The 10,000-nt window shown below is 41.7% G+C and overlaps 1 non-coding gene across 1 annotated transcript; it reads left to right on the forward strand.

The window, feature by feature from the left end:
* The first annotated feature begins 1,780 nt into the window (after positions 1–1,780).
* On the forward strand, positions 1,781–1,899 carry LOC123687190. Its single transcript, XR_006748930.1, has one exon. It is a non-coding gene; the product is annotated as a 5S ribosomal RNA (ribosomal RNA).
* Positions 1,900–10,000: the final 8,101 nt, after the last annotated feature.

Consider the following 10,000-nt stretch of genomic DNA (forward strand, 5'->3'; position numbering starts at 1 on the left):
GATAGATACAGATATGATTCCTTCTTAAATATACGTTGATTATCGAACAGAATATGGTAAATATTTTGCGATGACCGAGGATTTCATGAATTTTTTTTTTTTTTCGAAAAAATTTTCTATTATCGGAATTTCCTCAAATTTCATTTGGTTGCCTCCTAATGCTTATTAAAAATGATAACCAACAATCAGAATCATTATTTATCATTTATTTCAATTTTTATAATGAAAAACGTTCACGTCCTTTCGCGCCTCTCGATCGTCGTTTACGTGATGCATCGGTCAGCCCTAGTTTACGTGGTGCATCGGTAAGATCGAGTTCACGTTCTGCATCGGTCTGCCCGAGTTTACGTGGTGCATCGGTAAGATCGAGATTACGTGGTGCATCGGTAAGATCGAGTTCACGTTCTGCATCGGTCTGCCTGAGTTTACGTGGTGCATCGGTATGATCGAGTTTACGTTCTGCATCGGTGTGATCTAGTTTACGTTGTGCATCGGTAAGATCGAGATTACGTGAAGCATCGGTATGATCGAGTTTACGTTCTGCATCGGTCTGGACTCTGAGATATATTTTCGACGTGAAAATGTTCCGATACAACTTTTGAACCAGGATAGTTAGAGAGATGATTTTTTCTGGGATGTACGTTGATTGGGGAATGGATTGTGGAAAATAACTTGCCATGACCGAGGTGTTCTCGAATTTTTTTTTTTTTTCGAAAAATATTTTCTGATTTTGGATTTCACTCAAATTTGATTTCGTTGCCTTCTAATGTGTTCTAAAAGAGTAAATCAGTAATCAGAATCGAAAAATATTTTTCGGATTTTTTTTTTTTTGAAAAAAAATTTTCTGATTTTGGAATTTCCTCAAATTTGATTTGGTTGCCTTCTAATGTGTTTTTAAAGCGTAAATCAGTAATCAGAATCAATATTCATTGTCGACTTTAATTTTTATAAGGAAAAATGTTCACGTCCTTAAACGCCTCCCCATCATTAGCCCGAGTCCAAGTCGATGTCAGTCCCGAGCGGACGGTGTCAGATACTACCTATCGCCCCGGTCTGGACTTGGCGAGGTATTTCGACGTGAAATGTTCCGATACAACTTTTGAACCAGGATAGTTAGAGAGATGATTTCTTCTATGTTGTACGTTGATTGTGGAATGGATTGTGGGAAATAACTTGCCATGACCCAGGTGTTCTTGAATTTTTTTTTTTTTCGAAAAAAATTTTTTGATTTTGAAATTTCCCCAAATCTGATTGCGTTGCCTTCTAATGTGTTCTAAAAGAGTAAATCAGTAATCAGAATCAATATTCATTGTCGACTTTAATTTTTATAAGGAAAAATGTTCACGTCCTTAAACGCCTCTCCATCGTTACCCCGACTCCAAGACGATGTTAGACCGGAGCGGACGGTGTCAAATGCGACCGATCTCCCCGGTCTGGACTTAGCGAGATATTCCGACGTGAAATGTTCCGATACAAAAATTTAACTGTGATAGTTAGAGAGATGGTTCCTTTTGTGATGTACGTTGATTGTGTAATAGAATATGGAAATAAACTTGAGATGACCGAGGTCTTCTGGGATTTTTTTTTTTTTTCGAAAAATATTTTTCGATTTCGGAAATCCCTCAAATTTCATTGAGATATGTCCTAATGTGTTCTTAAAACTTAAATCAACAATCAGAATTAATATCCAAAAGTTATTTCATTTTTTATAAGGAAAAACGTTCACGTCCTTTCCGCTCCCAAAAAGTGAGATATCATAGAAAATATCGCTATATTTGTTGTTTACGGCCATACCACGCTGAAATTGCCAGTTCTCGTCAGAACACTGAAGCCAAGCAGCGTCGGGCGCGGTTAGTACTTGGATGGGTGACCGCTTGGGAACACCGCGTGCTGTAAGCTTTTTTTTTACGTTCTGCATCGGTCTGCCGAGATAACGTGGTGCATCGGTATGATCGAGTTTACGTTCTGCATCGGTAAGATCGAGATTACGTGATGCATCGGTAAGATTGAGATTACGTGGTGCATCGGTAAGATCGAGTTTACGTGGTGCATCGGTAAGATCCAATTCACGTTCTGCATCGGTAAGATCCAGTTCACGTGGTGCATCGGTAAGATCGAGATTACGTGGTGCATCGGTAAGATCGAGTTTACGTGGTGCATCGGTAAGATCCAATTCACGTTCTGCATCGGTAAGATCCAGTTCACGTGGTGCATCGGTAAGATTGAGATTACGTGGTGCATCGGTAAGATCGAGTTTACGTGGTGCATCGGTAAGATCCAATTCACGTTCTGCATCGGTAAGATCCAGTTCACGTGGTGCATCGGTAAGATTGAGATTACGTGGTGCATCGGTAAGATCGAGTTTACGTGGTGCATCGGTAAGATCCAATTCACGTTCTGCATCGGTAAGATCCAGTTCACGTGGTGCATCGGTAAGATCGAGATTACGTGGTGCATCGGTAAGATCGAGTTTACGTGGTGCATCGGTAAGATCCAATTCACGTTCTGCATCGGTAAGATCCAGTTCACGTGGTGCATCGGTAAGATTGAGATTACGTGGTGCATCGGTAAGATCCAGTTCACGTGGTGCATCGGTAAGATGGAGATTACGTGGTGCATCGGTAAGATCGAGATTACGTGGTGCATCGGTAAGATCTACTTTACGTTCTGCATCGGTCTGCCCTTGTTTACGTGGTGCATCGGTAAGATCGAGATTACGTGAAGCATCGGTATGATCGAGTTTACGTTCTGCATCGGTCTGCCCGATATTACGTGGTGCATCGGTCTGCCCTAGTTTACGTGGTGCATCGGTTTGGACTTAGAGATATATTTTCGACGTGAAAATGTTCCGATACAACTTTTGAACCAGGATAGTTAGAGAGATGATTTTTTCTGGGATGTACGTGGATCGGGGAATGGATTGTGGGAAATAACTTGCCATGACCGAGGTGTCCTCGAATTTTTTTTTTTTTCGAAAAAATTTTTCCCCATACCCAAAATCGCTCCGTAGAGATAGTTGTGGAATTTGTGAACGTTAAAACTGACCTGTGAAAGTGACCGTTGTGTTAGACCAGACGGCGCCAAGCCGCATTCCAGAGCCAAGAATAGACTGAGTGAGTGACGAAATTTTACCTGCTCGGGTCCGAAAGGCCCTGAAACGGCCGAGTTTCGCGTGAAACCGACCGCTTTTGAATTCCTTTTTGAAAGGAATTTCAAAAATTTTATCAGAACTTTATTAAAATGATGGACGACCAGGAAATGAAACTCCCTTCAGATTCATCTGATAATGAAACTGACCCCCCGAGAGTCGCCAAAAAGAGAAGTCGAGTTGGAGATGTGGAAAACCCAAACTTCACGCATCCAACAACATCTATCAGGAAAAGGAAGGACAAAAAGACAATCCCTGTAGAAATCAAAAATAAATTTAACTACCTCAATCCAAATGAGGTAGAAGTCAATGCAGCAACCGTTGAAATTAGAAAAAATCAACGGAAACCCCCGCCAATAGTGGTCAACGGCGTTTTCAAAAAACATAACAAAACGGTGGCCGACATAACGAAAGTTATAAATGGCAAATTTTATATTAAATACAGTGCCATGAACTCCACCGTCTACACCGAGACGGTAGAAGACAGAAAGAAACTAGAAAAATATTTTGATGAAAACGACGTGAAATACCACACCTACACCCCAAGGGAAGAAAAAACCCATGCATTTACGCTGAGGGGACTGGATTCTGATCCAGACCTGGAAGAAATTAAAACTGAACTCCAGGAACTAGGAATTCCGGTTGTGGAAATCCACAAACTAAAAGCAACGAAATCACCGGCGTACATGGTCGTCACCGGAAATACGATAACGCTCCGGAAAATACAGAAGGAAGTCCGCGTTATTAATTATACAGCCGTTCGGTGGAACAAGTACTACACAAAAAGGGAAGTAATCCAATGTCACAACTGCCAGATGTGGGGACATGCCACGGCCAACTGCCATAGGACCCCAAACTGCCTCAAGTGCGCGGAAAATCACGCGACTCGCGAGTGCCCAAAATCAATGAATACGCCGGCAAAGTGCGCGAACTGTTTCGGGAGTCACCCCGCAAACAGTACCGAGTGCGCGATTTACGTGAACATCTGCAACCGCAGGGCGAGGAACGCCAAAACCGCCGCCCCTGCCGCCCCCAAAGTTTACCGCGAAGCTCCAATCCCGGCCGTGAATGTCTGGGAAGAAAGGAGAAAGGCCCAAGAGGCCAAACAAAAACCGGTAAGTGGCATGGCCAACCCCCAAACCACCCCCAAAACCCCAACTTCCCCCCCAACAAACAAAACTCATGACACAAATAACACAAATAACTTCCAAAACGCGTTTTACGAGCTGAAAAGCGAGTTCAACAGACTTAATCAATACGTGGACATACGACAACTACTGACAGACGTCAAAAGACTCAACCAGCAGCTGCAAAATGCAAGCCCCGCCGAAAGAAAGTACGTCATACTGGAATTCTTCCTCAATTTAAATGACTAAGTCATTAAAAATCGCGACTTGGAACGCGAATGGAGTCTCCCAAAAATTCCTGGAGATCTCCAATTTTCTAAATTACAACCAAATAGACATACTGACTATCAACGAGACAAAACTGAAAAACAACCACAAATTTTTCATTAAAGGATACCAGACATATAGGCAAGACAGACAAGACAACTCTGGATTCGGTGGAATCGCTATCCTAGTAAAGAACATTATCGCATCCACCATTTTGCCTACCATCAACTGCACAATAGAGAACGCTAGCGTCCAGATTGATGGCAACTTAATCATAACGGCGGTGTATAATAGCCCCAGTCGCAAATTCAGTACCAACTGTCTAAGATTCCTATTTTCTAGGAAAAATAAAGTAATAGTTCTAGGCGATCTAAATGCTAAACACGAAGAATGGAACTGCAACTGCAGAAACACCAATGGAAATCGTCTATTCAGTTTCCTTGAAGCTAATGATGACGTAATTTTGAACATCCCTAACGGACACACTCATTTTCCAGACAATGGAAAAGCTCCGAGTACTATCGATTTAATACTCACTAAGAATATTAACTTGAATAGTATCCCGGACGCGAGTTGTCAGTTAGGGTCCGATCATAATCCAGTGATCTTCTCGGTCAATTATAGCAGCGAAAGAAACCCAACAAAATTAGTGTACGACTATTCGAACGCTGATTGGGCAAAATTTCGTACAATATTAGATAGTAAAATAACTATCAACAATAAAATCGAAACTGCTTCCGACATCGAACGGGAAATTGAAAAGTTTACGAAGGCCCTCAAGTACGCCCGCGATAAAACAATTTCCAAAAAACCGAGAGCTGAAGTAGCAGAAAAACTACCAGCCCATATTATCGACTTGATCAAGTTCAGGAATAAAATCAGAAAAAGGTGGCAATCCCACCAAAGACAAGTCGATAAAACACTCTTAAACTCATACACCCGCGAAATCCGAAACCACATAAAAATTTTCCAGAACGAAAGATGGGAACAGAAAATCTCCAGGCTAAATTCTAATAACAAAGATCTCTGGAAAACAGTCAAATCCAGTATTCAAAAATTCTCCCAAGTTCCCATCTTGGTCCAAAATTCCGCGAATTACATCACCGATAAAGAAAAAGCGGACGTACTTGCGGAAAACTTCGAAACCGCTCACCACATATCCCAGACCGATAGTCCAGAACAAGCAGACATACGGAAAAGAGTGGAAGACTTTATAAATTCGAACCGCTTCGTAAAGCCCGAAAATCATCTATTAACAAATCCATCGGAAATACGGGACGAAATTAAAAAGCTTCCACTAAACAAAGCTCCAGGAAAGGACGAAGTGGACAATAGACTGATCCGGAACCTATCCAGAAAGGCCATAGTTCAACTGAACTACATCATAAACGCTGTATTCAAATTTCAACACTGGCCTAGCTGTTGGAAAACAGCAGTAGTAACCCCTATCCCCAAAGCCGGGAAAGTCACAACTTCTCCCGGCAACTACCGTCCGATCAGTCTACTGTCTAACCTCAGCAAGCTGACCGAGAAAATCCTGTTAGGAAAAATAAAACATGTAATGAAAAACAATAAAATTCGCGATGACCATCAATTTGGCTTCAAGGAAAAACACAGCTCGACACAGCAAATCTGCCGAATCGTAGTTGACGTAATAAATAGTTTCAATAATAAAAACCACACGGTCATGCTCCTCCTCGACATCGAAAAGGCGTTCGACAAAGTTTGGATAGAGGGGCTGACCTACAAATTAATAAAACTTAAATTCCCGAAATTCCTCATAAAGACCATTTACTCATATCTCAATAACAGAAAATTCATAGTACGCGTAGGGAATGAAACATCCGCGCCCAAAAATATAAAAGCAGGAATTGTGCAGGGATCAGTCCTTGGACCTAGATTATTCAATATCTACGTCCAGGATATCCCGAAACAAAACAAAACAAAAATCGCCCTCTTCGCGGATGACACGGCCATATATGCCCACTCATCCAGCGCTGAAGACGCCAATCGCGAGCTGAAAAACCATCTCGAAGTACTTATCAATTACTTCGACAGATGGAAAATAAAACTGAATGAGACCAAAGCAGAGCAGATCGTGTTTAGCAGAAGACGGAATGAAAAAGTAATCTTAGACAAATTAAAAATCAATAATACGGAAATTGCTCCAAAAAGCTCCGTTAAGTACCTGGGCATTGAATTGGACGAAAGGCTAAATTTCCACCGCCATATCAAAGCACAAATCCATAAAGGATACGCCATCAAAAAGATACTGCATCCTCTATTGTGCAGTAAAAGTATGCTGAATGAAAAAAACAAATTGCTCATTTACAAAACATACATCCGGCCAGTAGTCACATACGCTGCGCCGGCATTTTGTCACCTTAGGCCCTTTCCAATAAGGCCCATCCAAAACCTTCAAAACAAAATCCTAAGATTGGCCTTGAGCAAGCCGTATTACACTAGGATATCCAAACTACATGAACTCGCGGATATTCCAACCATCCGCGAGTACCTAAACAAAGTATCTAGCGATTTCTACGAATTCCAGTGTAAATCCAACGCACTGACAAGACAAATTACGAAAACGCGACTCCACGCATCCCCTCACCCCCTCCCGTACCAATTCCTTCCCATATTCCTTAAACCTCCCTAAAAACCCACCCCAAACACCCAAAAACCCCTATGAAAACCGCCATCTTCCAAGACCGGCCATGTCACATACCGACATTTTGAAAAATATGTCTTGACGACGAATCACAACGAAAGGTAGCGGCAGCCAATGCGAATGGCGTATCCATCGCCCTGTTATCGTAACAACCAATCGGTCCTACGGGTACTAGACCCAACAGCGACACGAACGGTGCTACGAGAAATGGGGACTGGCCACGACTAGCAAATGGCGGCCGTTAGCTGAATTGAGAATCGCCGTTTAGCATAACGGGAACCCCTTCCCAGACATGTATATAAAATTGTATATAAAAATTTGTAAATGATAAAACTGTACATAACTGTATATATATCCCCAACCCACCCCCCATCCCTCCCCAAATTACTTATATCAGGTTTTTTATTCCTAAATTTTTCCTGAAAATCCCCTATTATAATAAAATAAATAAATATACGATATCAAACAAAAATTCCCAAACACCCTGAAATTACTTAAAAATTTTTTATTATATGTATATGAAATGTAACTGATAATACCAGAATTATCTGGTAGGAACTGTATATAAACCCTTATTGTTGATTAACATGGCCTATATAGGCACATATCTGTAACTATCACAAAGACAAATAAAGACCATTTGAATTGAATTGAATTGAACACTGAAGCCAAGCAGCGTCGGGCGCGGTTAGTACTTGGATGGGTGACCGCTTGGGAACACCGCGTGCTGTAAGCTTTTTTTTTACGTTCTGCATCGGTCTGCCGAGATAACGTGGTGCATCGGTATGATCGAGTTTACGTTCTGCATCGGTAAGATCGAGATTACGTGATGCATCGGTAAGATTGAGATTACGTGGTGCATCGGTAAGATCGAGTTTACGTGGTGCATCGGTAAGATCCAATTCACGTTCTGCATCGGTAAGATCCAGTTCACGTGGTGCATCGGTAAGATCGAGATTACGTGGTGCATCGGTAAGATCGAGTTTACGTGGTGCATCGGTAAGATCCAATTCACGTTCTGCATCGGTAAGATCCAGTTCACGTGGTGCATCGGTAAGATTGAGATTACGTGGTGCATCGGTAAGATCGAGTTTACGTGGTGCATCGGTAAGATCCAATTCACGTTCTGCATCGGTAAGATCCAGTTCACGTGGTGCATCGGTAAGATTGAGATTACGTGGTGCATCGGTAAGATCGAGTTTACGTGGTGCATCGGTAAGATCCAATTCACGTTCTGCATCGGTAAGATCCAGTTCACGTGGTGCATCGGTAAGATCGAGATTACGTGGTGCATCGGTAAGATCGAGTTTACGTGGTGCATCGGTAAGATCCAATTCACGTTCTGCATCGGTAAGATCCAGTTCACGTGGTGCATCGGTAAGATTGAGATTACGTGGTGCATCGGTAAGATCCAGTTCACGTGGTGCATCGGTAAGATGGAGATTACGTGGTGCATCGGTAAGATCGAGATTACGTGGTGCATCGGTAAGATCTACTTTACGTTCTGCATCGGTCTGCCCTTGTTTACGTGGTGCATCGGTAAGATCGAGATTACGTGAAGCATCGGTATGATCGAGTTTACGTTCTGCATCGGTCTGCCCGATATTACGTGGTGCATCGGTCTGCCCTAGTTTACGTGGTGCATCGGTTTGGACTTAGAGATATATTTTCGACGTGAAAATGTTCCGATACAACTTTTGAACCAGGATAGTTAGAGAGATGATTTTTTCTGGGATGTACGTGGATCGGGGAATGGATTGTGGGAAATAACTTGCCATGACCGAGGTGTCCTCGAATTTTTTTTTTTTTCGAAAAAAATTTTCTGATTGTGGAATTTTCTCAAATTTGATTTGGTTGCCTCCTAATGTGTTCTAAAAGAGTAAATCAGTAATCGGAATCGAAAAATATTTTTCGGATTTTTTTTTTTTTCGAAAAAAATTTTCTGATCGTGGAATTTCCTCAAATTCGATTTGGTTGCCTTCTAATGTGTTTTTAAAGCGTAAATCAGTAATCAGAATCAATATTCATTGTCGACTTTAATTTTTATAAGGAAAAATGTTCACGTCCTTAAACGCCTCCCCATCATCAGCCCGAGTCCAAGTCGATGTCAGTCCCGAGCGGACGGTGTCAGATACTACCTATCGCCGAGGTCTGGACTTGGCGAGATATTACGACGTGAAATGTTCCGATACAACTTTTGAACCAGGATAGTTAGAGAGATGATTTCTTCTATGTTGTACGTTGATTGTGGAATGAAATACGGAAAATAACTCGCCATGACCGAGGTGATTACGATTTTTTTTTTTTTTCGAAAAAAATTTTCTGATCGTGGAATTTTCTCAAATTTGATTTGGTTGCCTCCTTATATGTTCTAGTAGCGATAATCAACAATCAGAATCAAAATCCATGGTCGGGTTTGATTTTTATAAGGAAAAATGTTCACGTCCTTTTTTACAACCCCGACTCATTGACGATGTTAGAACCGAGCCGGCGGTGTCAGATACGACCGATCGCCCCGGTCCCGATCGTCATTTACGTTGTGCATCGGTCTGCCCGAGATTACGTGGTGCATCGGTCTGGACTTAGAGATATATTTTCGACGTGAAAATGTTCCGATACAACTTTTGAACTAGGATAGTTAGAGAGATGATTTTTTCTGGGATGTACGTTGATTGGGGAATGGATTGTGGGAAATAACTTGCCATGACCGAGGTGTTCTCGAATTTTTTTTTTTTTTTCGAAAAAAATTTTCTGATTGTGGAATTTTCTCAAATTTGATTTGGTTGCCTC

This window comes from Harmonia axyridis, chromosome X, assembly GCF_914767665.1.
Source record: "Harmonia axyridis chromosome X, icHarAxyr1.1, whole genome shotgun sequence".
NCBI classification, from domain to species: domain Eukaryota; kingdom Metazoa; phylum Arthropoda; class Insecta; order Coleoptera; family Coccinellidae; genus Harmonia; species Harmonia axyridis.